This window comes from Nycticebus coucang, chromosome 7 (genome assembly GCF_027406575.1).
Source record: "Nycticebus coucang isolate mNycCou1 chromosome 7, mNycCou1.pri, whole genome shotgun sequence".
In the NCBI taxonomy this organism is placed as follows: domain Eukaryota; kingdom Metazoa; phylum Chordata; class Mammalia; order Primates; family Lorisidae; genus Nycticebus; species Nycticebus coucang.
In genome coordinates this window covers 28680000-28707001 of record NC_069786.1, presented here as the reverse complement: position 1 = coordinate 28707001, position 27002 = coordinate 28680000, and positions in this window count along the sequence as shown.

Sequence of the window (27002 nt, the reverse complement as noted above, 5' to 3'; positions counted from 1 at the left end):
CTGATTTTTTTAGGAACCAGCTCCCCCCATCCCCCATCCTGGCAGGAAGCCCCGCCAGAGCCCCATTTTGGGGTCAAGGATCTATGCTAAGGACCATTATCACCCATAACAGAAGCTGCAAAGGAGCCAACCCCCTAATATATTTTGAATGCAATGCAAGCAATTTAAGTTTTTGAAGTCTTCCAGCTGGCCCCTACTTCAAGGAGCCACAGACAGAGGCAGTTATTGTATCATCTCGGAGAAGACACTTTTATAATCAATGACACTCATTATATTTGAATACCCAACTCCTGCCAATGCACAATTTAAATAATCACTTCAAAGCAATTTGTTATATAATTATGGAGTCTTACATAATTACCACCCCCTGAGAAAGCAGAATCAATTTTGGGGGAGTGAGGGGACATCAGACTTGGCTGGCAGAGGGACTGGACACCTGGCCACAGGCAGTATTGGTGATGAAAGGGGACGTGGGGTGGACCTGAGGAGTTTCTGACTATTCTTCTTTGGCTTGAGGGGTCCACTATTAATCTAAGTACACAGGGAGAGATATATTTATTTTTGATGAAATGTTAATCTTTGAGGGAAGGTCCCTTCCAAATATTCAATAATACAAATGTCTTTTATAGTGGGAAATTATGATACCCTTTTTAAAGAGAAATAAATGTACCTTCCTGGTGTAAGCAGTGTACAACACCATCTTCACTGAAGAGAATGCCTTTTTCTGGGACTGACCAGTGACAGGATGAGACTGGGCTTAGCAGCAATAGTGGCTCTGAGTGCTTCACTACACCTGAGGGTCCAGGGAAATGCTCTCATTGCCTTGAACTAAGAGTAACCCAATTCTTGAAGACCCATGTAAGATCAATAAGATATGGTATCCTAAAGAAGATTTCTGCTTTCCACCTGTTGAGCTATTTATTTTTGTCAGGAGAAAAGTTCAGATGGCCATAGGGCCCAAGCAGGAAACATACATGAGAGAAGTGGACCAGGTACATGTCTGCAGAAAGTTCTGGGGACTTGTGGGGAGGAACAAGATGGCGGCCGAGTAACAGCTTCCTTGCAACTGGGCATGGTGAGTCTGGGGGTTTGGACAAGACTCCAGGCATCTTTTGCTGGTAGGATCTGCCCATAAACATCCTTTTGAGGACACAGGGAGTCAGCGAGAGACTTCTGGACCCCGTGAGGAGGACAAAAGCAGTGGAGAACTGGCAAGTGGTTGTGTGTGTTTGTTCAGTCTAATCCCACCAGCAGCCGTAAGTACAGCAGCAGTGAGATTGCAAACCAGAAAGGCCTTACCTGTGAGCTGTTTTGTTTTTTTTGGACTTGGCACTCAGTTGAACTACCATGGGAGAACATGAGCAAGAGTGCAAAAGACTTGAAGCATTGTCTGGGGCCCCAGACTGAGCCCCTGAGCCAGAGGGAGCTAATAGTGTTCAGCTCTGGGCTTCATGGAGCCTTTTGGAGCTAATAGTGTTCAGCTCTGGGCTTCATGGAGCCATTTTTTTTTTTTTTATAGTTTCTGGACATGGCTGGCCTTGAACCCACCACCTCTGGCATATTGGGCCGCCACCCTACCCCTTTGAGCCACAGGCACCAATTTGAGGAGAACTGCCCAGGCAAGCTCCACCCTCAGGGTCGCAGAGCAAGGATTGGGTGGAAACAAGTAATCTAGTTACTGAGCAGCCTAAAGGCAGGGATTGAGATGGCTTGCAGCCTTAGCCCTCAGGGGCATAGAATGAGACCAGTTTGGGCATACTGTGTAGGTGGAAAGCCACTTCAGGAGTGATCCCAGCAACAAGTGCTTTCCTCAGGAGTGATCCCAGCAACAAGTGCTTTCTGCTTGGCCAAGGTTAGCAGTTTTAAAGTGCCTTTTTAAAGGGCTGAGGAGAGATTTAGGCTCTTCAAACTGCAGGGTTTGAGAAATCAGCAAAGGCCTCCAGTCTCCATCTCAAAAAGGTGAATCAGAATTGTGATTAACATCTCATACCCCAGAAGATTACCTGTTGCCCAGACAGTATTCAGCAAGATATATATACTGCTTTATTTTTGGTTTTGTTCTTTGGGGGGATTTTTTTGGATTGTTTTGTTTTGTTTTTTAATTTCAACGTTTTTGCTATAGATTTTTCTTTTCTTTTTTTTTCTTTATTTTTCTAGTGTAAATATAATTTCCCATTGTTGCCTTTTTCAACAATTAGAACTTCATTTCTTCTAGTGTTTCTAACCCTATTATTTGGGTTTTCCCACAATTTTATCCCATAAAGGTTTCTGTTTGCTTGTTTTGGTTTGATTTATAGCATTTTTGTCTTTCCTCTCTACTTGGTGGAGGTGGGGTACTGTGTCCAAACAGGCTAGCAAAGCTCTGCTGACCTCAAGGGAACCACCCAACCCAGCAACCCCAGAGGTTGGGATTTTTTAAGGTTCAGTCAAAATACCATACTGTACACCTATATTGCTCTGCCTCCCTCCTTCTGTGCCTCACTTCTTTTTGTCAATATGCCCTTTTACCCACCCCTCTCCTCTCTCTTTTTTCTTTTCTTTTCTGTTTTCTCTTTTTTTTTCTTATTTTCTTTTTTCCCTTCTTGCTCTTCAACCTTCTCATCCTTCTGGTCCTGCACCAAAAGGACGTATCGAAACCCTAGTCCAGAGGCACAGCAACTTAAACAGCAAAAGGAAGTGAAAGTAAAATTAGGGCAAGGAAACAGATAAAAGAAATCACTCATGAGGAAGAATCAGCAGAAAAATCCTGATAACATGAAAACCCAGTCCAGAGCAACTCCCACAAGGGACCATGAGGTAACTACTGCAGAGGATCCCACTTATAAAGAAATGATAGAAATGACAGAGAGGGAGTTTAGAATACAGATGATGAAAACAATGAAGGAAATGATGGAAACAATAAAGGAAACTGCTGATAAAGTGGAAAATAACCAAAAGGAAATCCAAAAACAGAATCAAATAAGAGATGAATGATATGAAGAATATAGAAAGGATATAGCAGTGCTGAAAAAACTGAAGCAATGAATTAGGGAACTTAAAGATGCAATAGAAACTATCAACAACAGATTACACTATGCAGAAGAAAGAATCTCAGAGGTAGAGGACAAAGCTCTTGAGATAACTCAGATAGTTAAAGAGGCAGAAGAGAGAGAAAGCAGACTACTCACTGACAGAGTTATGGGACTTTATGAAGCATTCAAACATATAAGTTATAGGTATCCCAGAAGGGGAAGAAGAATGCCCCAGGGGAATGGAAGCCATACTAAAGAATATTATAAATGAAAATTTTCCAAATATCACCAAAGATTCTGATATGCTCCTTTCAGAGGAATATCAAACCCCAGGTCACCTCAACTCTAATGGAGCTTCTCCAAGACACATTGTGATGAAACTGTCCAAAGTCAAAACAAAGGAAAAGATACTTCAAGCTGCCAGGAGTAAGTGCCAGTTGACCTACAGGGGAAAATCCATCAGAGTGACTACAGACTTCTCTAATGAAACTTTCCAAGCAAGAAGACAATGGTCATCTACCTTTAATTTATTTAAACAGAACAATTTCCAGACCAGAATTCTATATCCTGCTAAGCTAAGCTTTAAAATTGATGGAAAAATCAAATCATTTACTGATATACAAACATTAAGAAAATTCACCACAACAAGACCAGCTCTACAGGAAATACTTCAACCTGTTCTACACACTGACCATCACAATGGACCAACAGCAAAGTGAGAAATCAGAAATTAAAGGATAGAACGTAACTTCCACACTGATGCAAAAGATAAAACTAAGCAATGGACGCTCACAAAATAAGATGAATAGAACTCTACCACACTTATCAATTATCTCATTAATGTCAATGGCTTGAATTCTCCACTGAAGAGGCATAGATTGGATGACTGGATTGAAAAACACAAGCCATTCGTTTGCTGTCTGCAGGAAGCACACCTAGCTTCAAAAGACAAATTAAAACTCCAAGTTAAGGGTTGGAAGACAATTTTTCACACAAACGGAATTCAGATGAAAAGAGGAGTTGCAAACTTATTTTCAGATACATGTGGAGCAACTAAAGTCAAAAAAGACAAAGATGGTCACTTTATATTGGTTAAGGAAAAAATACAACAAGAAGATGTTTCAATTATAAATATTTATGCACCCAATTTAAATGCTCCCAGATTCTTGAAACAGACCTTACTCAGTCTGACCAATATGATATCCTGTAATACCATAATAACGGGGACTTTAACACTCCTCTTACAGAGCTGGACAGATCCTCTAAACAGAAATTAAACAAAGATATAAGAGACTTAAATGAGATCCTACAACAACTGTGCTTGATAGATGCATATAGAACACTCTATCCCAAAGATAAAGAATATACATTCTTCTCATCACCCCATGGAACATTCTCCAAAATTGACCATATCCCAGGCCACAAAACAAACCTCAACAGGATGAAAAGAATTGAAATTTTATCTTGTATCTTCTCAGACCACAAGGCACTAAAGGTGAAACTCAACTCCAACAAAAATGTTCAACCCCACACAAAGGCATGGAAATTAAACAACCTTCTGTTGAAAGACAGTTGGGTGCAGGAAGAAATAAAACAAGAAATCATTAACTTCCTAAAGCATAACAACAATGACAACACAAGCTACCAAAACCTGTGGGATACTGCAAAAGCAGTTTCGAGAGAAAAAATTATCACTTTAGATGCCTACATTTGAAAAACAGAAAGAGAGCACATCAACAAACTCACAAGCCATCTTATGGAATTGTAAAAAGAAGAACAACCTAAGTCTAAACCAGCAGAAGAAAAGAAATATCCAAAATTAAATCAGAGATCAATGAAAGTGAAAACAATCATTCAGAAAATTAATGAAACAAGGAGTTGGTTTTTTGAAAAAATAAATAAAATAGATAAACCATTGGCCAGGCTAACTAGAAATAGAAAAGTAAAATCTCTAGTAACCTCAATCAGAAATGATAAAGGGGAAATAACAACTGATGCCACAGATATACAATATATCATCTCTGAACACTACCAGAAACTTTATGCTCAGAAATTTGACAATGTGAAGGAAATGGATAAATATTTGGAATCACACCCTCTCCCTAGACTTAGTCAGGAAGAAATAGAGCTCCTGAACAGACCAATTTCATGCACTGAGATTAAATAAACAATTAAAAAGTTTCCAACAAAAAAATGCCCTGGTCCAGATGGCTTCACACCAGAATTCTATCAAACCTTCAGTAAGAGATTATTCCCATACTGCAGAAATTATTCCAAAAAATTGAGGAGGAAGGAATCTTCCCCCAACACATTCTACGAAACAAACATCACCCTGATATCAAAACCAGGAAAAAACACAACTACAAAGGAGAATTTCAGACCAATTTCACTAATGAATATAGATGCAAAAATTCTAAACAAAATCCTAGCCAATAGATTACAGCTTATCATCAAAAAATCATACATCGTGATCAAGTAGGTTTCATCCCAGTGATGCAAGGCTGGTTTAACATATGCAAGTCCATAAACGTTATTCACCATATTAACAGAAGCAAAAATAAATATGATCCTCTCAATAGATGCAGAAAAAGCATTCGTTAAAATCCAGCATCCTTTTCTAATTAGAACACTGAAGAGTATAGACATAGGTGGCACATTTCTGAAACTGATTGAAGCTATCTATTACAAACCCACAGCTAATATTTTACTGAATGGAGTAAAACTGAAAGCTTTTCCTCTTAGAACTGGAACCAAACAAGGTTGTCCTCTGTCACCATTATTATTCAACAAAGGGCTGGAAGTCCTAGCCAATACAATTAGGCAAGACAAAAAAATAAAAGGAATTCAAATGGGAGCAGAGGAGGTCAAACTCTCCCTCCTTGCTGACGATATGATCTTATACTTAGGGAACCCCAAAGACTCAACCACAAGACTCCTAGAAGTCATCAAAAAATACAGTAATGTCTCAGGATATAAAATCAATGTCCACAAGTCAGTTGCCTTTGTATATGCCAATAACAGTCAAGATGAGAGGCTAATTAAGGACACAACTCCCTTCATCATAGCTTCAAAGAAAATGAAATACCTAGGGATATACCTAACAAAGGAGGTGAAGGACCTCTATAAAGGAAATTATGAAATCCTAAGAAAGGAAATAGCAGAGGATATTAACAAATGGAAGAATATACCATGCTCATGGATGGGAAGAATCAACATTATTAAAATGTCTATACTTCCCAAAGCAATCTACCTATTCAATGCCATTCTTATTAAAATACCAACATTATACTTTCAAGATTTGGAAAAAATGATTCTGAGTTTTGTATGGAACCAGAAAAAAACCCCATATAGCTAAGGCAGTTCTTAGTAATAAAAACAAAGCTGGGGGGCATCACCATACCAAATTTTAGGCTGTACTACAAAGCCATTGTGGTCAGGACATCATGGTACTGGCACAAAAATAAGAGACACAGACATTTAGAATCAAATAAAAAACCGGGAAATGAAACTAACATCTTACAACCACCTAATCTTCAATAAACCAAACAAGAACATACCTTGGGGGAAAGACTCCCTATTCAATAAATGGTGCTGGGAGAACTTGATATCCACATGTAAAAGACTGAAACTGGACCCACACCATTCTCCACTCACAAAAATTGATTCAAGATGGATAAAGGACTTGAATTTAAGGCATGAAACAATAAAAATCCTCAAAGAAAGCATAGGAAAAAACACTGGAAGATATTGGCCTGGGGAAAGACTTCATGAAGAAGACTGCCATGGCAATTGCAACAACAACAAAAATAAACAAATGGGACTTCATTAAACTGAAAAGCTTCTGTACAGCTAAGGAGACAACAACCAAAACAAATAGAGGACCTACCCAATGGGAAAAAATATTTGCATAGTTTGAATCAGACAAAAGCTTGATAACTAGGTTTGACAGAGAATGCAAATTAATCCACATGAAAAAAGCCAGCAATCCCATATATCAAAAAAAAGACAGACAAATGGCTAACAAACATTTGAAAAAATGCTTATCATCCCTATTTATTAGAGAAATGCAAATCAAAACCACCCTGAGATATCATCTAACTCCAGTGAGAATGACCTACATCACAAAATCTCAAAGCTGCAGATGCTGGCGTGGATATGGAAAGAAGGGAACACTTTTACACTGCTGGTGGGACTGCAAACTAGTACAACCTTTCTGGAAGGAAGTATGGAGAAACCTCAAAGCACTCAAGCTAGACCTCCCATTTGATCCTGCAATCCCATTACTGGGCATTTACCCAGAAGGAAAGAAATCCTTTTATCATAAGGACACTTGCACTTGACTGTTTATTGCAGCTCAATTTACAATCGCCAAAATGTGGAAACAGCCTAAATATCCACAACCTAGGACTGGATTAACAAGCTGTGGTATATGTATACCATGGAATACTATTCGGCCATTAAAAATAATGGAGGCTTTACAGCCTTTGTATTAACCTGGATGGAAGTGGAACACATTATAGTAAAGCATCCCAAAAATGGAGAAACATGAATCCTATGTACTTAATTTTTATATGAGGACAATTAATGACAATTAAGGACACAGTGGGGGTGGGGGAAGGGGAGAGCAGAAAGAGAAAGAAGGAGAGGGGTGGGGAAAGAAAGAGCAGAGAGAGGGAAAGAGAGAGGGGGGTGCGGTCTTGGTGTGTGCCACACCTTTTGGAGGCAAGACATGATTGTAAGAGGGACTTTACCTAACAAATGCAATCAGTGTAACCTGGAAAAAGAAAAGAAAAGAAAAGAAAGTTCTGGGGACTTGGACAAGCTGGAGGACTTTTCAATCCCAACAATAGTCCCTTGCACAACAATAGAGGTCCAGTGTTACCAGATCACCTAATTTTTTTAATAGAAGTTAGAAATTCAGATTTTCATGCATAATATCTCATTTCTTATATAATGACTAATTTTTGTAAACATTGCATTAGCCAATCAAAATATGTCATGGACTGTGTCTTGTCTCTATAAACCCTGACAGTGATTCTTTTTTAAATGTGAGGAAATAGAGGGGGACTACCACAGGTGGGGTTCTCTGGAGCAGATTCTGAGACAGTGTGAGGTGAGGATATTTACTAGGGATCCACACCTGTGGAAGGGAGGGTCCGACATAGCATCAGGCACAGGGGGGAGGCAAGTGGTAAACCAGGCCTGACAAAGCCTCTGCCAACCTAACAGAACATTCCCAAGTTATGCCAAAGGGGCTGGACTTTTACAACCAACCTTGCTCACTTATCTGATAAAGATTGTCCTATGAAGGGTTTGACCTTGGGTGAGGCAAGTCTCAGCAGGTAAGGCTGACCCTGAAGTTATTGAGTGCTGAAGGATATTTGTTGGCCTTTCTCAACGAAACATCTGGACATTTGGACAGTGCATCTCATGTCTACCACAGGTACACATAAATACATAAAATAGGTATACACAATTGTCCAGGCACATCATAGAATGACAGGATCCTAGGCCACCTTCTAAAGGTCATTAACATGGCCTGTTGGCAAGGAAGGAAACTTGAACTGATGGGGAAAAGGTTTGGGGATTAATCCCAACTGACACTTGATTCTGTTTTCTTGTTTTGAAAATTTAGAGGAAAAAAAGAAAATTTAGGTGATTCCTTCTTCTCACTAGCTCTGCAGTGAAGATCAAATGTTGGGAAAGTTGTTAGGAAAGTTAAAAACACTTCACAAGAGTATGTGAAGAATAGTTACATTCTTTTTTGTTATTTTATTTTACTTTTTATATGACTTCATTGAGGTGTGATGGATATAAAAAGCAGTACATATACATATTTTATGTATACATCTTAATGAGTTTAGTGATAAGTTATTCCCATGAAACCATCAAGGCCATAAATATATTTATCACCTCTCAAAATTTCCTTCAACTTCCATTATTATTATCATTATTATTATTATTATTATTATTATTGGATTTGAGAAGATTTTTTGTGTGGTTTTTTTTTTGTAGGAACACTTAACATAAGATCTACCCTTTTAGCAAATTTTAAGAATATAATATAGTATCCTTAGCTATAAGCACTATTGCATATAGTAGATACAGCATAAGCAGAACTTATTTATCTTGTACCCTTTAACCATCATCTTCCACCCAACGCAGCCTCTGACAACATATGGATCCTACATATAGTGTGGTCATATAGTATTTGTCTTTCTGTATTTGGTTTATCTTACAGAACATAATACTCTCCAGGTCCATTCATGATGGAAATGATGACATTTTCCTCTTTCATAAGGTTAAATAATATTCCATTGTACGTACATACTACAGTTTCTTCATCTATCCACCTGGTGACAGACATTTAGGTTGCTTCCAGGTCTTGATTATGATGAATAATGCTGTATGAGTATAGAAGGGCAAAAATCTTTTCTAGAATTTGATATCACTTCCTTCAGATACATACTCTTGGGTTGTTTTTTTTAATAACAGCCATCCTAACATGTGGGGTGATATCTCATGTGGTTGTGAATTGCATTTCCCTGATGATTAGTGTTGATGAGCACGTTGTCATAAACCTATCAGCCTTTTGTCTTCTTTGGGGAAAGTCTATTCAGATCCTTTGCCCATTTTTTAATCGGATTGTTTGGGGTTTCAGGAGGATAGGGGTTCGTTTTTTTGTTTTGTTTTATAGTTTTGAAGTTTTTTAGTACTCAGCTGTATGAAATCCTTGTATATTTTGGATAGTACCCCTTATCAGATACATGGTTTATATGTAAAGAATTGCTTTTCTTGGGGTGTTTTCAAGATTCTCTTTGTCTTTGATTCTTAACAATGTTATTATAATGTGTCTCAGGGAAGACATCTTTATGCTCAACCTATTTCAAGTTCTTTAGGCCTAATGCATCTTGATGTTTATTTTCCTCTCAGATTTGGGAAGATTTTTGTCATGATTTCTTTAAATAAGTGTTCTACCCACTTCTCTTTCTCTACCTCTTCTGGGACACCAATACAGCATAGATTGGTTCAGTTGATCATGGTCCCATAAGTCTCCAACATTTCCTCACTCCTTTTTCACTCTTTTTTCTTTAGTTTCTCTGACTGGATAATTTCAAATGATCTATTTTAGAGTTCACTGGTTCTTCTTTATTCAGTCTTCTGTTGAAACTCTCCATTGAACTCTCAGTTGAGATACTGTAGTGTGCTACTCCAGAATTTCTATTTGGTTCTTTTTTTATAATTTCTATCTCTTTGTTGAACTTCCGTTCATGTATCATTTTCTTGATTTTATTCAGTTATCTGTGTGTGTTGTAGTTCAACTGAGATTTTTTAATATGGTCATTTTAAATTCATTGTCACCTAATTTGTAGCTATCCATTTCTTTGGGATCAGCCCCTAGACCTTAATTTTATTCATACTATTACTTCCTCACTTACCATACATTTGATTTAATTAATTAAAAATAATCCCCAAATTAATTTTATTCCTTTCATGGCCCCATTTCCTTGATTCTTTGTTTTCCTCTCTTCTTATTTGAAGAAGCAGTCTTGTCCTCCAGTCTTTACTGACTGGCTTCAGAAGAGAAAGACCTTAACTGCTGAGCCTAGTTAGAGATTATGGGGTCTTTCAGACCTTGTCTATAGTTGTGCCTCCATTCATTGTGTTTCTTTGAAGGGAAGACTTAGAATTATGTGCATTCTCTTGATTCCACAAATCCAGGCTTGGTGCTGACAGCCTCTGGTTTATTTTCCCTGAAGTGCACATTTGTAGGTTAGTGCTCAGGAAGTCCAAGAGGGTAATGTTTCATTCATCACTTCAGTGCCCTGAAGTCTCCAATGTTGCATGTCTTCTCCCAAACGAGCAGAGTTAAGCCAGTTGCTATGTTCTGCGCTTGCTGGGGGGTATATTGGCTGGTTGAAAAGGGGTTCTTTAAGTGATTTTCCTGTGGCACTTATGGGCAGACCTGTTGGTGGCTTCCACAAGCCAGTTAGCAAGACCCATGTCTGGGTGTTGAGAATTACACACTAGTTACTGTGCACTTCCTCTCCTTCCCCACACAATTCAGCCATGCTAATCTTCTCAGTGAAGTGTTATGGGTCAGATTAGACAAAAGTAGGCCTCATGGGCACCACATCTCTCAACTCTGAAAAAACCTGGCACTCACTTTTCTCTCACTTTCCCAGGGGAGAAATCACAGGTTGAAAGGCTTCTCTTAACACTGAGCTATGCCACCTTATGGGAGGAGTTGCTCAGATAGAGTAGAACTGTTCATTTTATCCTCTTTAGTGTGTCCACTCTCCAGTTTTTTGTTCCATCAGGGTGCTAGAACCTCAAGTAGATTCCATGAGTCCCACAGGGATATTCTCACCCATGGGTAGTTGCTAAAATCAGTGTTTCTTTACGGGCAAAATGAGAGCTTGAAACCTCCTATTTTGCCATCTTGCTGATATGATTCTAAGAATAGTTGCTCTTAACCCACCCCCAGGCCAATGACTGTCATATTTTCCCTCTAATAGAAAGCACTAAAAGCCTAGGATTCTAGATTCCAACTGACCAGAATTCTGAATTACAATTCAATACCTTTAAAGGTAAAAATGACGGAAATGTCTGTCCATTTGCTTGAACTAAGGCATCAACCAGGCTGCTATTACAAGAAAAAAAATGGTACATAAAATGTGGCATCAAAGATGAAACATTACCCTCTTGGACTTCCTGGGCACTAACCTACAAATGTACAAAATCATGCCATTCTTGGCAACTAAACTCAACATCTCCAAAACACATCATTATAGAATTATATAAGATGCCTAAAAAAGCTAAACTGTAAGCAAAGCTAAGCTTCTAATAGATACTGGGTCATACCTCCTAGGAAACTCATGGCCCTAGGCCCTTTATTTCCCATATAACCCAGAGAGCAACAAAGATTTACTGAGGACTGTGTAAGGACTAAGTTCTGAGCTTTCTGGGAGGATACCAATAAGTATAAAACCTGTCCTCTGCTATCAAAGAGCATCCAATCTCATAGGGATGGCAAGACATGAATTCATGAAAATAATGTCAGGAACTGAAATAATCAGAGTACCTCTAAAGTCCCTCTCTGATCTACACTTCCAGGATTTAGCAAATTAGTGTCTAATTTATTTGTCTTATTTCTCAATAAAGTTATAAAAGTTAACATTTAATAGTATCAGCATTTGCCTGATTTCTCTGTTCTTTTCTCTATATTCATTATCTATTGCTACATTAAAAATATCCCCAAATTAAGTCCCTTATAACAACCTGAAAGTCATTAAGCCAGTTGTGGTGACTCATGCCTGGCTTTAATCCTAGCACTTTGGAAGGATGAGGTAGGAGGATTGCTTAAGGCCAGGAGTTTCAGACCAGACTGGGCAACATAGTGAGACCCCAGCTCTATTAGAAATTTTAAAAATAGTTGATGTGGTGACACATACCTATAGTCCTACCTACTTGGGAGGCTGAGTCAGGAGTATCACCTAAGCCCAGGAGTTCAAGGCTGTAGTGAGCTACTGTTGTGCCACTACACTCCAGCCTGGGTGACAAAGCAAAAGAGAAAACAATTTTTTTAATGAAATAAAAATTTTAATTTTTCTTTTTTCTTCACGACTTTTTGGGTTAGCAATCTGGGCTGACATCTGAGGCAATTCCTCCACTGATCTAACCCAAGATCACTCACACAATTGCAAGTTTTCTGAAGGCTTGACTAGGAGTGGAAAACCTGAGATGGCCCAAGACAGCCTCATTCACATTGTCTTCAGCTGGTGCATCTAGGGTGAGTGGCTCATCTCTGCTCCATGTGGCCTCACATCATCTGTTAAACTAGATTAAGCTTCTTCACATGACGGATGGGGGCAGCATTCCAAGAAGGCAACAGGGGAAGCTTTAAGGCTTCTCAAGAATTAAGCTCCAAAGTTGCACAACTTGCACAATGAAGCTCCACAGTTGCATTCTATGGGTAAAAGCAATTCACAGGCCATACATACTAAAGAGGTAAGATAATAAATTTTACCTCTTGATGTAAGGAAAAACAAAGATCACTGAAACTGAACTTAAATTGTTTGTAGTTGTGCTGACAGTATCTGCTTTCTTATCTCCACAGCCTATTGGTCACCAATGCCAAGTATTTCTATTTCATTGAAAATCCACCCTCATACTGAAAACAATACTTTCTAACTATAATCCTATCTACAATCACAGAATGTGGTTAAGCATAATAAACAAATTTTTGGAAAACTATCTTTCCCACAAGTGAAATAAAAAAAAATGTAAATCTGGTCCTATTACTTCCTCACTTACCATACATTTGATTTAACACCTTCACAATGTTACCAAAGTAATTCAAACAAAACACTCAGGCATTTTGCAATTCTGGACCAAAAGACTGAAAAGTTCTGATGACAATATTCCAAACCTGTTGGCAGCTGAAAAGTTAAGCTAAGAATGATGCATTAAAGAAAGACCAGCTGATAATCATAGATCCTGAACAATCCTAAATGTGTTTCAGGTCTCGAGGCCAAGTAATTTTTCACAGTTATGCTGGAACATCATATTACAAGTAAGTAGCCTGCAACCCTGTCATGGGGACGGTCTGATTATTGACCATTCCTTAAGATCTTATCACTTTATAGCCAAATCTCACCATCACATCTTCAAATTTAGAGGCTGACAGACACTTGATGCCCCTTGATAAGGTAGAACCTCAGCTTGACATGCAAGCCTGTGAGTGGCAAAGGCATTCATATTACCAACTTTACACATCACACTCAGCCAATCTTGTCAAAAATCAGACCCTTCCATTGACAGCTCACCCCAAATATCTGCAGATTCCTCTGTCCCTCTGGTTAGGGTGCTCAAAAATAAAAATGAGCTCAGGGTTAAGTTAAAATTTACCACTTCCTCAAAATCTACTCAAATCATCACTTAGACAACTTCTTTTTCTAGTGTTTGGAATTTTTTCACTTCATTATTTGAGGAGAATTTCCTTTGGGGGTTAAAATGAAAGGAAAAAAAAAACAGTTCCTGCCTTCAAGGAAGGAGAAGAAGTCAGGCTGTGACAGACAGTGAGCAGACGTGTGACAGTGAGTCACACAGTGAGCAGACAGTGAGTGACAGGCATTTGCATATATATTTTTTTGTTTAATACTCACAATACCCTCATGATATGGGTATGACTTTCCCCATTTTAAAGATTGGGAAACTAAGGCTTCAGTTAGCAATCAACAGAGCCAAGATTCCATATTCAGAGAAGAGCAGCAGAAAGAAGCAGGGTTGGGAGGGAAGATGATATTCAAGGAAAATATTGTAGGTAAAACACTTCTAAGCCTTATAGAACTTTGCAAATGCCAGTAATTGCAATGATAGTGGGTGTGGGATGCAGATACAACAACCAAGTGGAGATATCAGCTGCCTGTTGAAAATGAAAATCTAGAGCCTGAGGAAGAGTTGAAAGTTGTTGTGAAAGAAAAAGATGAAAAGAAAAAGCCCAAGGATGGATCATGGATGGGTCCAGGATAGGTAGAGGGAAAAACACAAGTCAGAAGGAAAACCAGGAACATTTACTAACGCTGAAGCCAACAGTGTCAAGCAATGAGACAGAGAGTCAAATGTACCCAGGGGTGAAGTAGAATGAGGCCCAGGAAAAACGTCACTAAATTTTGGAAGTGGGGAAGCCACAGGAAACCATCCCAAGAGATTAAGAGAAGATGAGAAATATAGGAGGTGAGAGACAGGATGGGAGGTGAGGAAGTAAACAGGTTGGTGTAGATTCCCCTTTCAGAAAGCTTCTCAAGGAAGGAATAAAGGAAATAGAATGCAATGATAGTTTAGTAGATAGAAGGAATGAGCTCCTAATACCCTCTCCTAGAAGGAGAGGGAAGTATGCTAAAGAGATGAGTGCCGTTCCCAACTCCTTAGCCTAGGGGACTTTGGGACTATTTGTTCCAAAGAGAGATTTCTATCATTGCTGCTGTGCCTAATTCGAAAACATATCCTCACTTTTTTTATCCTACCACATTCTATTAATTCCTGTCCAATATCCCTTTCCTGCCAGGCCAACTGAGAGAAGGCCTCTTTCTTGGGCCTTTATGGGCTGACTTTCCAAGCTTTCCCAACCCTTCCCTTGACTTGAATCTGAACCAGATTAACTTGCCAAAAAACTTGCTTTGAAAACACAGAAAGCACCCTAGGGTGAAAGCACCTCAATATGCACTGGTTCAAATCTAAAGCCACTGGCAAAAATAGAGGAAGCTCCAGCAGGAGTCTCCATTCTTCAAAGCCAGCCTTTCTCTATACTCCTCCTGCATGACTTGACAGTCCCAAAGACTGTCCTCAGCCCTGGGAAACTTTAAAAGTCCTAAGGCCCACCAGGCTCACTCCAGAGATTCTGATTCATTGGGCCTGCAGTGGGGTCTGGGCATGGCTAGATTTTAAAGCACCTTTGTTGATTCTTCCCTGTTGCTCTTCATTGCTCTGTGGTATTCTTATAAACCTGCTGTGAGCCTCTGCTCAGCAATGCTTTCCATACCTAAAAGACCTTCCTTCCTCCTCCTCATGAATCTAACCATTGTGTTTCCCACAGGCCTAATATAGTCTGACTTTTTTTTAGGAAGTCTTTCTGACACGCCAGCTGGTAATCTTTCTCATCTCCGAGTTCTGATAAAACTTATAGGTGGCACTGTGAAATCCAGCCCTTAATTCAAAAAAAAGCATGCCTCTAAGGAGTTTGTAATCAAAGTAGGGTATGGTTTGGGGGTTGGGGAGTGTGCCACTGACACACACAAAACTGAGAGAAATGCATGTGGAAGGGCAGGACAACATGGTGGCCTTGGCACAGTCAGGTTCACGCAATAGGGCATGAATCTGGATCTACAGTCCATGAACAGTTCAGGAAAGACTTTGCCTCCCAGTAAAAGATGGATCCCAAAGCCTCATTAGTCCTGGAGCCCTATTCCAATAAAATACTGCAGAACAGCTAGTGGATCCCTTCCTTGATACTCACCCTTTAGATCAGGGGTCCTCAAACTACGGCCCACAGGCCACATGCGGCGGTGTGACTGTATTCATTCCCGTTTTGGTTTTTTTGTTCGTTTGTTTTATTTTTGTAGAGACAGAGTCTCACTTTATGGCCCTCGGTAGAGTGCCGTGGCCTCACACAGCTCACAGCAACCTCCAACTCCTGGGCTTAAGCGATTCTCTTGCCTCAGCCTCCCGAGTAGCTGGGACTACAGGCGCCCCCCACAATTCCCGGCTATTTTTGGTTGCAGTTTGGCCGGGGCGGGTTTGAACCCGCCACCCTCGGTATATGGGGCCAGCACCTTACCGACTGAGCCACGGGCACCACCCCTCCCATTTTGTTTTTTTACTTCAAAATAAGATATGTGCAGTGTGCATAGGAATTTGTTCATAGTTTTTTTTTTTTTTTAAACTATAGTCCGGCCCTCCAACGGTCTGAGGGACAGTGAACTGGCCTGTTTAAAAAGTTTGAGGACCTCTGCATATTGCCTTGGGGATGTCACACAACTAGGGCTTTGAAACAGTTTGAAAATCACTGTCATAGTCCACTTGGGTCCTTGAAGGCAAAGCCCTAGAGTTTTCTGTAATTATATCATGTGAACAAATTTCAACTACCTGGTAGATTTACAAACATTAAAAGGCAAGAAACTAGCCTATTATATCTATGTATCCCCTAGAACACCCTGTCATTCAAGATATAGAATATCACAAAGAGTTGATACACAAGCTTCAGCCACAGTTGGGAAGTATGGAAGATGGAATTTTCAAAGGGCTATTAATCATTTCAAGATTAATTTAAACACCTAAGAGGTACATGAGGAATAGAAGTAAGGTAACTTCCAAGAACCTGGAAATGCAGTTGCCCTTGACAAGTTAGGTTGGTCAAATTCATGCATAGAGGATAAGGTTAGCTAATATGCTAAGTGAAAAAAAAAAAAAAAAAGAACGTGAAAGATTTTCTGCAAGTGTGTTCCCAAAGAGTTTGGGGACACCTAAAAATTCTTTTAAGGTGACAATCTGGAAATACAGTTAGATTTAGCAAATTAAGAACTAATCAGCTATTTTGTGTACTGCCAGGAGGATTTTTGTATAAATAGCAAGAGAGTGAGCACACAGAGAAAGAAAAACCATAAGATCAGAGGTTATCAGTGTTTACTCATGATCTACAGGGGAGAGAGAGACAATTAGGTGGGCAGAAGTCACATCATTAGAGGAGTGTGCCCTGTGCGAAACCAGGAGGGCTCCACAGGTGTAACCAAGACCTGTGCCCGTCAAGGTTTTTGGTTGCAATCACAGTAACTGACTCTGGATTGTTTCAGGAAAGAGTTCAGGTAGAGGTGGGTGGTTCTCTGTTGGAAGTAGTAGTGTAGAAAGGCACAGAGGATCAACACAGGGGCTAGAAACCAGGCTTGGAACAGATGAGAACTAGAAGTCTTGGTCACAGAAGCTACTTCACAGCTTTCGCTGGGTGTCTTCCCCATAATAAATAAACTCCAACCATACTCCCATTAAGACTCAAAGCCCTAGGCCAGGCACAATGGCTCATGCCTGTAATTCTAGCACTCTGAGAGGTCAAAGTAGAAGGATCTCTTGAGCTCAGGCATTCAAGACCATCCTGAGCAACAGTGAGACCCCATCTCTACTAAAACTTTTCGCTAAAAATAGAAAAAATAGCTAGAAGTTGTGACAAGCACCTGTAGTCCCTGTTACTGAGGAGACCAAGTAAGAAGGATGGCTTGAACTCTGGAGTTTGAGGTTGCTGTGAGCTAGGCTGAAGCCACAGCACTCTAGCCTGGGCAACAGAGTGAGACTCTATCTCCAAAAAACAAAGTCAAAAGAAAACAAACTGGTTAAAAAAAAAAAAAAAAAAAAAAAGAGGGCGGCGCCTGTGGCTCAGTGAGTAGGGCGCCGGTCCCATATGCCGAGGGTGGTAGGTTCAAACCCGGCCCCGGCCAAACTGCAACCAAAAAATAGCCGGGCGTTGTGGCGGGCGCTTGTAGTCCCAGCTACTCGGGAGGCTGAGGCAAGAGAATCGCTTAAGCCCAGGAGTTAGAGGTTGCTGTGAGCTGTGTGAGGCCACGGCACTCTACTGAGGGCGGTACAGTGAGACTCTGTCTCTACAAAAAAAAAAAAAAAAAGATACAAGTCCTAGGGAAAAACATGATGAATCAAACTGAGGTTACATGCCTGCCTCTCAGCAGAAGACTCTGTTAGGACGAGCCTTTCCCCTGTAACATAAGGGGAATGTGTCGGACCAACCAGTTCCAAAACCTGAACATACTAAGAGAGAAAGATCCCTAAAAGGGAAATGGGGTTCTGTTGGGAAGTGTGAGTAGTCACTAGGCAGTCAATATCCACAACAGGGCCCGAGGATGTGCCCTCAGAGGCTGTTCCTCTGCCTTTATCCTGACTCTGTGCTCACCTGGCCACCTTCCCTATTGGGCAGAGGGTTCTTTCCTGAGGGTAGATATTAACTTTTCTGTCCAAGAGAAAACAGATGCATCACTGTAAATTAGCAGGTTTGTCAAGTGCTTGCAATTGTGTTCCTCTCAAGGCAGATCTCCTGAGTTGGGTCTTGGGATATGCACAGTGGTAAGCCAAGCTCTGACAGACAGCTGGCCCAGCCCATGAGCTCTGCCTAGCAGCTGTCCCTACAAACTGCAGCAATGCTGAGTTCTGCACAGTCAGTTTGGATATAGAAATTTGCCATGAAATTGCCCTTCTTTGCATATATTCTTTATATTTTAACTTCTATCCATACGAAGTAAAAAATCTGTCTACAAATTTTTCATTACATTATAAAACTGCACTTTTTCCAATCATTCCAGGACTATCTGTTGCTACTTGAGTCATCTGTCCCTGTTACATCACTAATCATAAGCTTGAGGAAATCAGCCATGCAAATGCAATGCTCACACAGGAATAAATGGACCAACAGCAACAGTCCAGCCCATTGAGATTTCAGAGTCAGGTGTACTAAGGCTGTCATGATTAAATTTATCCTCCGGGCATAGCTAGAGCTGGAAAGCCTTTCAACAAACACTTTGGTGTCCTTACTTTTCAGATGAGGAAACTGAAGCCCAGGGAGGGGAAGTGACTTGCTAAAAGTTACCCAGCTCTTATAAGTGGAAAAGCTAACACAAACTCTGATCTCATTTGTCCTTTCCATTACATCATCATGCTGTCTTGAAAAATGAGAAGTTTCAACAACTTTCCAGGTCTCCTAAAATTAGAGTTATTGTTCTCATAACCTTTCAGTTGAGAGTAATAAGGAAAGCAATTATGACACTTTGTATCCAAATACTAGATATTGATGCCTCACCTGACTCAATGTGATACTCAGTGAACAACTAATAATCAGCCCAATTTTATGGTACCTGAGAATTCATATTTCTGGTAATTAACTGAAAAGGACCTTTTCAGAAGACTTATTCAAGAATAAGTCCTTTTCAGAAACACTTATTAAAAACATTCCTAAATGTGTGTGTGTCAGAGAGAGAGAGAGAGAAATTTTCCACCTCAGTAAATATCATCAACACCAAGTTCAGCCTCTCTCTGAAGTTGGGGCATTCTCAAATCACATTTCTGCTGCATCACCTTGGGCAAGTTCCTTAACTTATTTGAAGGTCAGTTTCCTCTTCTATGAAATAAATAACATACCTCAGCATGTTGTTCTGAAATTTTAATTAGATCATCCACAGAAAAAATTTGCCATAGTGCTTGGCCAATAGCAACCCCTCAAGTGTTCTTAATATATATTAATATTAATATAACAAAATCCTGGGTGTTTCCTAACCCCAGTCAGATTAGCCCACATCACAAAGTCCCAAAGCTGCAGATGCTCACAGATGCGGATTGAGGGAAATGCTGTTTTACACTGTTGGTAAGACTGCAAACTAATACAGCCTCTTTGGAAAGAAGTATGGAGAATCCTCAGAGTTCTCAAAATAGATCTCCCATTTGACCCCACAATCCCACTACTTGGCATCTACCCAAAAGGAAAAAATATCATTTTATCATAAGGATGTTTGCACTAGATTGTTTATCACAGCTCAATTTACAATCGCCAAGACGTGGAAACAACCTAAATGCCCAACTCAGGAATGGATTAATGAATTGTGGTACATGCACAACATTGAATACTATTCAACCATTTAAAAAGATGGTGATGTCCATCTTTTGTAATATCCTGGATGGAGTTGAAACACATTCTTCTTAGTAAAGTATCACAAAAGCAATTATCCAATGTACTCAATTCTAATATGAAGACAGTAGATTATCTGATGCCCATACAGGAGAAAAACTTATTTCAATTCAAACTGGGGGGGAGGGGTAATTAGGGAGAGAGGAAGGTGGTTGGGGTTCTCTGACTGAATGGGCACAAGGTGGGGGTGTTTGACACATCTTTTGTGTGTGGGACATAACCACAAGAGGGACTCTACCTAACAAAATCAAATATTTTGACCTGGTTGTTTATCCCCTCACATTAACCTGAAATAAATTTACTTTGTGGGAAAAAAATAAAAATAAACAACAATGATAAATATAAAAATAGATAAATAAAATTATAAGCCTAAAAGAAAAAAAAAAAAAAGAAAGAAAGAAAGAAATCCTTGGTATTTGCCATTTTCACAAGGTCCTCAGAACACCTCCTTGGTGTTTCAAGGCATATGACTGGTTCTTGAACTTGTCCTGTTTAGAATTATCTGGGGAGTTTTAAAAAATGCAGTTGCTAGAGATTGGCTCCCAGACATTCTGATTCAATTGATATAAGGAGCACATGGGACTTTTCTCCCATCACGTAAAGCCCTAAAGGGCCCTCTCTGCAGCAAAGTTTGAGAATCACTGGTCAACAGATCTGAACCTGTAACCAGGGAACAGGTAAGACAAGGATCATCAAGCACCCAAGCATATAGCCCCTGCATCATGACTCCACCTTCCCGCCTCACTGAGATCACAGCAAGAAAGCACCTGCAAGCGCAGCACCCTGTCCCGGGGATGTCAAGGTTTCTCATTCCAAAACAGTCAGACTGAACAAGAGTTGGCTAAAGTTGAACTAATTCCAGACTTTACCCTGGCTGCTGATTTGGGGTCAAGGCATAAGGGGTAGGTGCCATATCCTTTCCCATTTTCTCCTAAAAGAAGAGCACCTTGTGGGGGAAGGGGGAACAAACCCCAGCTCTTCAAAAGTACAGAGATATGGTCCTAGGAATTAAGGGAGTCACTTTTATTTGCAGTATGGAGTAACAGGTTCTCATTTATGCCTATAAAATTTTTTTCTCTACCTGCCTTGAGTTTAGCTACCTTTTAACAAGATATAAGAGAATTGAGAAAATTTTTCATTGAAGATGAACTTTTCTTTTCCATGCTGGCTGGGACAGAAGACAATAGGGCGAGTGATGTCCTGATTTCACAGAAGACCTGGAAAAGGAAGGCATCCTGCAAGGTCCCTGGGAGAGCCTCCACTGGTCCAGCTCCCACCCTTGTGCTGGCCTGACCTTAAAGACCCTGGCCTTAACGAGTGCTGCCATCAGGCCACTGCAGCTGTTCACATGCCCCCATTTGGGGAAGTGAAGCCTGGGAAAGCAACACACAGGGTCATAGTTTGCCCCACATCGACAGAATTTTGCCCTGAGAGCCTAGCTTCCTCCTCTCTTCATGCTGGTCCTGTCAAGTCCGGTCACAAACCAACCTTTCCAAAGAGGAACGCCTGAAGGTTAGCTCCATCTTTTCAGCTTCCTCTTTCTTCCCTGGTTCTCTGGCAAGGCCAGCCCCAGAGCCTCTGCTTCTTAGTAGCCCCAAGGCCCTCTGTGCTGGGAATCTTGGAGGTGGGAAAGCAGGATTGAGACCAATACCCTGAAGCCAGCAGGAGGCTAATTTTAACTCTAAGTAAATAATAATTTCCAAGGAGTCTCACTTGGGAACAGCCTCAGGGGTTATAGATCCTTATCAGGGCAGGTTTTTTTTTTTTTTTTTTTTTTTTTTTTTTTTTTTTTTTGGCCGGGGCTGGGTTTGAACCCGCCACCTCCGGCATATGGGACCGGCGCCCTACCCGCTGAGCCATAGGCGCCGCCCTATCAGGGCAGGTTTTTACACAGGACCATAGGGAAGTCATAGATGAGATCCCAGAACCAGACAAAGGTTGACCAGATGTTCTCAAAGGCCCTGTCCACACTGGAAAGTATATGTCTATGAATCTTCAAGTTAGCACTAGTTATCCAAGATAATAATAGAAGAAATGGTTTTCTTACAGTTTCAACTCATAAATAACAAACATTTTAATCATACTGACATATAGAGAAAAAATATACTTTCTATGGAAGCCCATCACCAAGATTAAACATGTTATGCCATGCTGGCTTCAGATCTCTTTGTTCCCTTTCAAAGAAATAAAATTGTCAAGATAACAATTCAAGCTCCATTTCTTTATCCTTTCCTCCTCCTTCCACAAAGATAACTATTAACCTAAAATCGACCTATATCATTCCCATGTAAAATATGGGAATTTAAAATAAATGTACATGTAGCAATAGAAATCTAATGTTTACATTTTAATATAATGTGCATGCACATGTGTAACATGCCTATAGGTATTTACAACTTGCTTTTTCACTCAACATTGTTTTAAAATTTATACATGTTGATAAAAAATTGGTCCAGTACATTTATATTAACTGCTATATAATATAGCACTCAATTCTATCACATTCCATAAACCACAGTTTGTGGCTGCATAATCAGCACTCTTGTGTGTGTGTTCAAATACATATGTGTGTACACACATACATATATGTATGTGTATGTATGTATATCTCTACATACGCACAAGGGTTGTCTGGAAAGTATCCAGCCATTGTTTTTCATATTTTTCATATTACATGGCTAGGTACTTTCCAGATAGCCCTCACATACAGACAAAAAGTTGTATCCCTATTTTATGGTTTCTCCAGTCTATATACCCAGGAACAGAATTGCTATAGCAGAAACACATTTTCAACTTCAATAGATATTGCTAAATCATTCTCCAAAGTGACTGCACCAATTTACACTCTCACCAGAGAGCTCCCTATGGCCACATTTCACCATCCCTGTTGTTATCAAACCTAATTAAATTTTAACTAATCTGGTAGATGTGATTGGTATTTCATTTTTTCAACCGGCATTCCCCTTATCATGGGAAAGCAGTTATGAGGCCAAAAAAAAAGAGTTTAGGCCCTCCCCATCCCCCACAGGCTCGGTGGAGTCAGGGAGAAGGATATGGGTGGGTATGAGCTCAAATGGTGAGGTTTCAGAGACCCAAGGCCAAGCACAGGTTAGAGTCAGCACTGAAGCCTGAATTCTGAGAAGACAGACCAAAAAGTTACCAAAAAGAAGTGACCAAAACTAGGTACAGAAGCACTGGATAGAGCCAGAACTCGAAATCAGAGAGGTGAACAAGAACAAAACACATTGGAATCAATAGGAAAGAATCCAAGTTATTTCCTAATAATAAAGGCAGTTGTTTGCATCTGGCAGCTGGAGAGAGAGAAAAATTTGGGGCAGCTGAGCAGAAAGGAAGGGGGAATATTGAATGCCAAGGTCCCAGAAGCCCAGCCTGCCACTGCCATCCCCAGGGCCATCATTCCCCCCCCCACTCTTCCCTTGCCAGTTGGCGAATATGTCCTTCAGAACAAAGCCCACCAAATATGGGCCACACTTATTTCTGAGGATTTGGGGTTTTCATTTCTCTATAGCAAACAATGGATAAATGACTTATTTTTGGCAACTTTTATCTGTTTCTGGTGGGTTCCTTTCAAAACTTGTTTTGGAAACATTTAACAATTCTTCCCATAGCATTGCTTCTTAGGGAAGTTAAACAAAGCCAGATTGACCAACTGACTTCAAGGCATGTGTGCTTAAATACGCCTCCCATATTAAAGACACTGGAGCTTTCTGGGAATAACTCATTTCCTTGGGGGAAACTGGAGGGTGTGGGAATCCCATATATCTCCATGCTTTTTTACCAGGCAAAACTCTGAGAAGCAGAGACATCTATCAGCATGTGTGACAGATACGGTTCTGCTTAATGGGGACAGGAAACCACTCTAACCTCAATGGGTCCACAGTTTCAGAGCCAACTTTCCCTTCAGCTCACTTTGCTAAGGACAACAGCCAAGGGAGTCTGTAGAGAGAGAAGCATAAAAGTATATTATGGATGTACAATGTCATCCTGAGAAGTTAAGACACCAAGACCCAAAGTTCTCCTTTCTCTTAGTCAACACCAATCAAGTATAAAATGGGATGAAGCCCTCCATCCAAAATAGACTAGATTTAATAAAATCCTAGAAAAATAAGCAAGTGTCTAGATTCTAAAATCATTCTGCAAACCCAAGCAGCAGGGAGGGTCAAGTCTCACTATTCTGCCCTTTTTAAGATTACATATGACAAAAATATGCTACATTTCTGATGACTCTTGAATGACAAGGCCATGAATAACAAGATTGGTAATTTCTAGTTCCTCTTGGCTTTTGAATCTCTCAGAGACTACCTTCATCTTTGAAGTAAGGTTTAGACCCAATTTATTCAAACATTTTCCATGCCCACACACAAGGACACTGTTAACATAAGAGTATCCAAACGCTGCAGAACCATGTTATTCAAGATTCTTGGTTGAGCACCTGTTGTGAGTTGATTAGAAAAGGTTACAAGTAACCTTTGACCTATGATCAGCAAGTATGCAGGTCATAAACAATCATAAGCAGTTCAAATGAAGAGCCTTTAATGAGTGGACCCCTAATAGATGTATGGGCCAGACTGAGGGAACAGACCAAGCCTGGTGAAGCAGCCAGGAACCAACCACCAGTGAGAAACCATAGCCACACTTAGGGCTGAAGGAAATAGTGTTACTGGAGCCCAGTTGGAGCTGGAGACCTAACAGTTGGCTGTCCTGTAGGAATTGTAGTAATAGAGGGACATAGCCATTTCCAGAGACCCAGGATAGATAAATACCTCAATCTTTCTCTCCTCCCACCCTTGGATCTCCTGCTGGGTTCTCCCATTTGCTAAACCCAATGGTAAACCAGCTGGCAAGGGAACGTGGGTGATGCAATCCTTGGGAATCCGTTCCACTGGGCACAGAACAGAGTGGGGATGAGAGAGGGGAGATCAAGAGCTAGAGGGCATAGAAGGTGCCAAGTGACTAGCACTGTGGCTCTACTTTTATCCCATTAGAATCATCTGGACCCCTCTGTCACAAGGCTCATGTGGCAAATTAGACACAAATCTTTCGGTCTCTTGATCAAACAACTTACAGCAAGTACTCTTGATCCAGGGTCAGCCTCCACATTGCTTTTATTTTTTGTCATTAAATCATAACTGTGTACATTAATGCAATCATAGGGCACCATGATTGACACATTTTCATCACACTGGTTAACGTACCCATCCTGGCATTTTCTTAGTTATTGTGTTAATACATTTACATTCTACATTTACTAAGTTTCACATATACCCTTGTAAGATGCACTGCAGGTGTAATCCCACCAATCACCCTCCCTCCACTGACCTCCCCCCTTACTCCCCACCCTTTCCTCCTTCCCCCTATTCTTAGATTATAACTGGGTTATAGCTTTCATATGAAAGCCATAAATTAGTTTCATAGTAGGGCTGAGTACATTTGGATGTACTTTTCTTCCATTCTTCAGATACTTTGCTAAGAAGAATATGTTCAAAAAAAAAAAAAAGAATATGTTCAAGCTCCATCCATGTAAACATAAAAGAGGTAAAGTCTCCATCTTTCTTTAAGGCTGCATAATATTCCATGGTGTACGTATACCACAATTTATTAATCCATTTGTGGATTGATGGGCACTTGGGCTTTTTCCATGACTTAGTAATTATGAATGGGGCTGCAATAAACATTCTGGTACAAATATCTTTGTTATTATGTGATTTTTGGTCTTCTGGGTATATACCTAGTAGAGGAATTATAGGATTGAATGGCAGATCTATTTTTAGATCTCTAAGTATTTTCCACACATCTTTCCAAAAAGAATGTATTAATTTGCATTCCCACCAGCAGTGTAGAAGTGTTCCCTTTTCTCCACATCCACGCCAACATCTCTGGTCTTGGGATTTTGTGATAGGAACTAATCTTACTAGAGTTAGATGATATCTCAAAGTAGTTTTGATTTGCATTTCTCTGATTATTAAAGATGATGAGCATTTTTTCATATGTCTGTAGGCCGTGCGCCTGACTTCTTCAGAGAAGTTTCTCTTCAAGTCCCTTGTCCAGCCTACTATGGGATCACTTGTTCTTTCCTTGCTTATACATTTGAGTTCTCTGTGAATTCTGGTTATTAAACCTTTGTCGGAAACATAACCTGCAAAAATCTTCTACCATTCTGAGGGCTGTTTGCTTGGTTTACCTACCGTGTTCTTGGCTGTGCAGAAGCTTTTTAGTTTGATCAGGTCCCACTAGTGTATTTTTGAAGCTGCTTCAATTGCCTGGGGGGCCCTTCTCATAAAATACTCGCCCAGACTGGTTTCTTCAAGGGTTTTCCCTGCACTCTCTTCTAGTATTTTTATAGTTTCATGTCTTAAGTTTAAATCTTAATCCAGTGAGAGTCTAAGGTCTGGTAGCGTGATTCCTCCTGCTTTCTTTTTATTTCTGAGTAATGTCTTGGCTATTCGAGGTTTTTTCTGATTCCATACAAAATGAAGTATTATTTTTTCAAGATATTTAAAGTATGACAGTGAGACTTTAATAGGGATTGTATTAAAATTGTATATTGCTTTGGGTAGTATGGACATTTTAACAATGTTGATTCTTCCCAGACATGAGCATGGTATGTTTTTCCATTTGTTAACATTATCAGCTATTTCTTTTCTTAGAGTTTTGTAGTTCTCTTTATAGAGATCTTTCACATCCTTTGTTAGATAAACTCTAAAATATTTCATGTTCTTTGGCACTACTGTGAA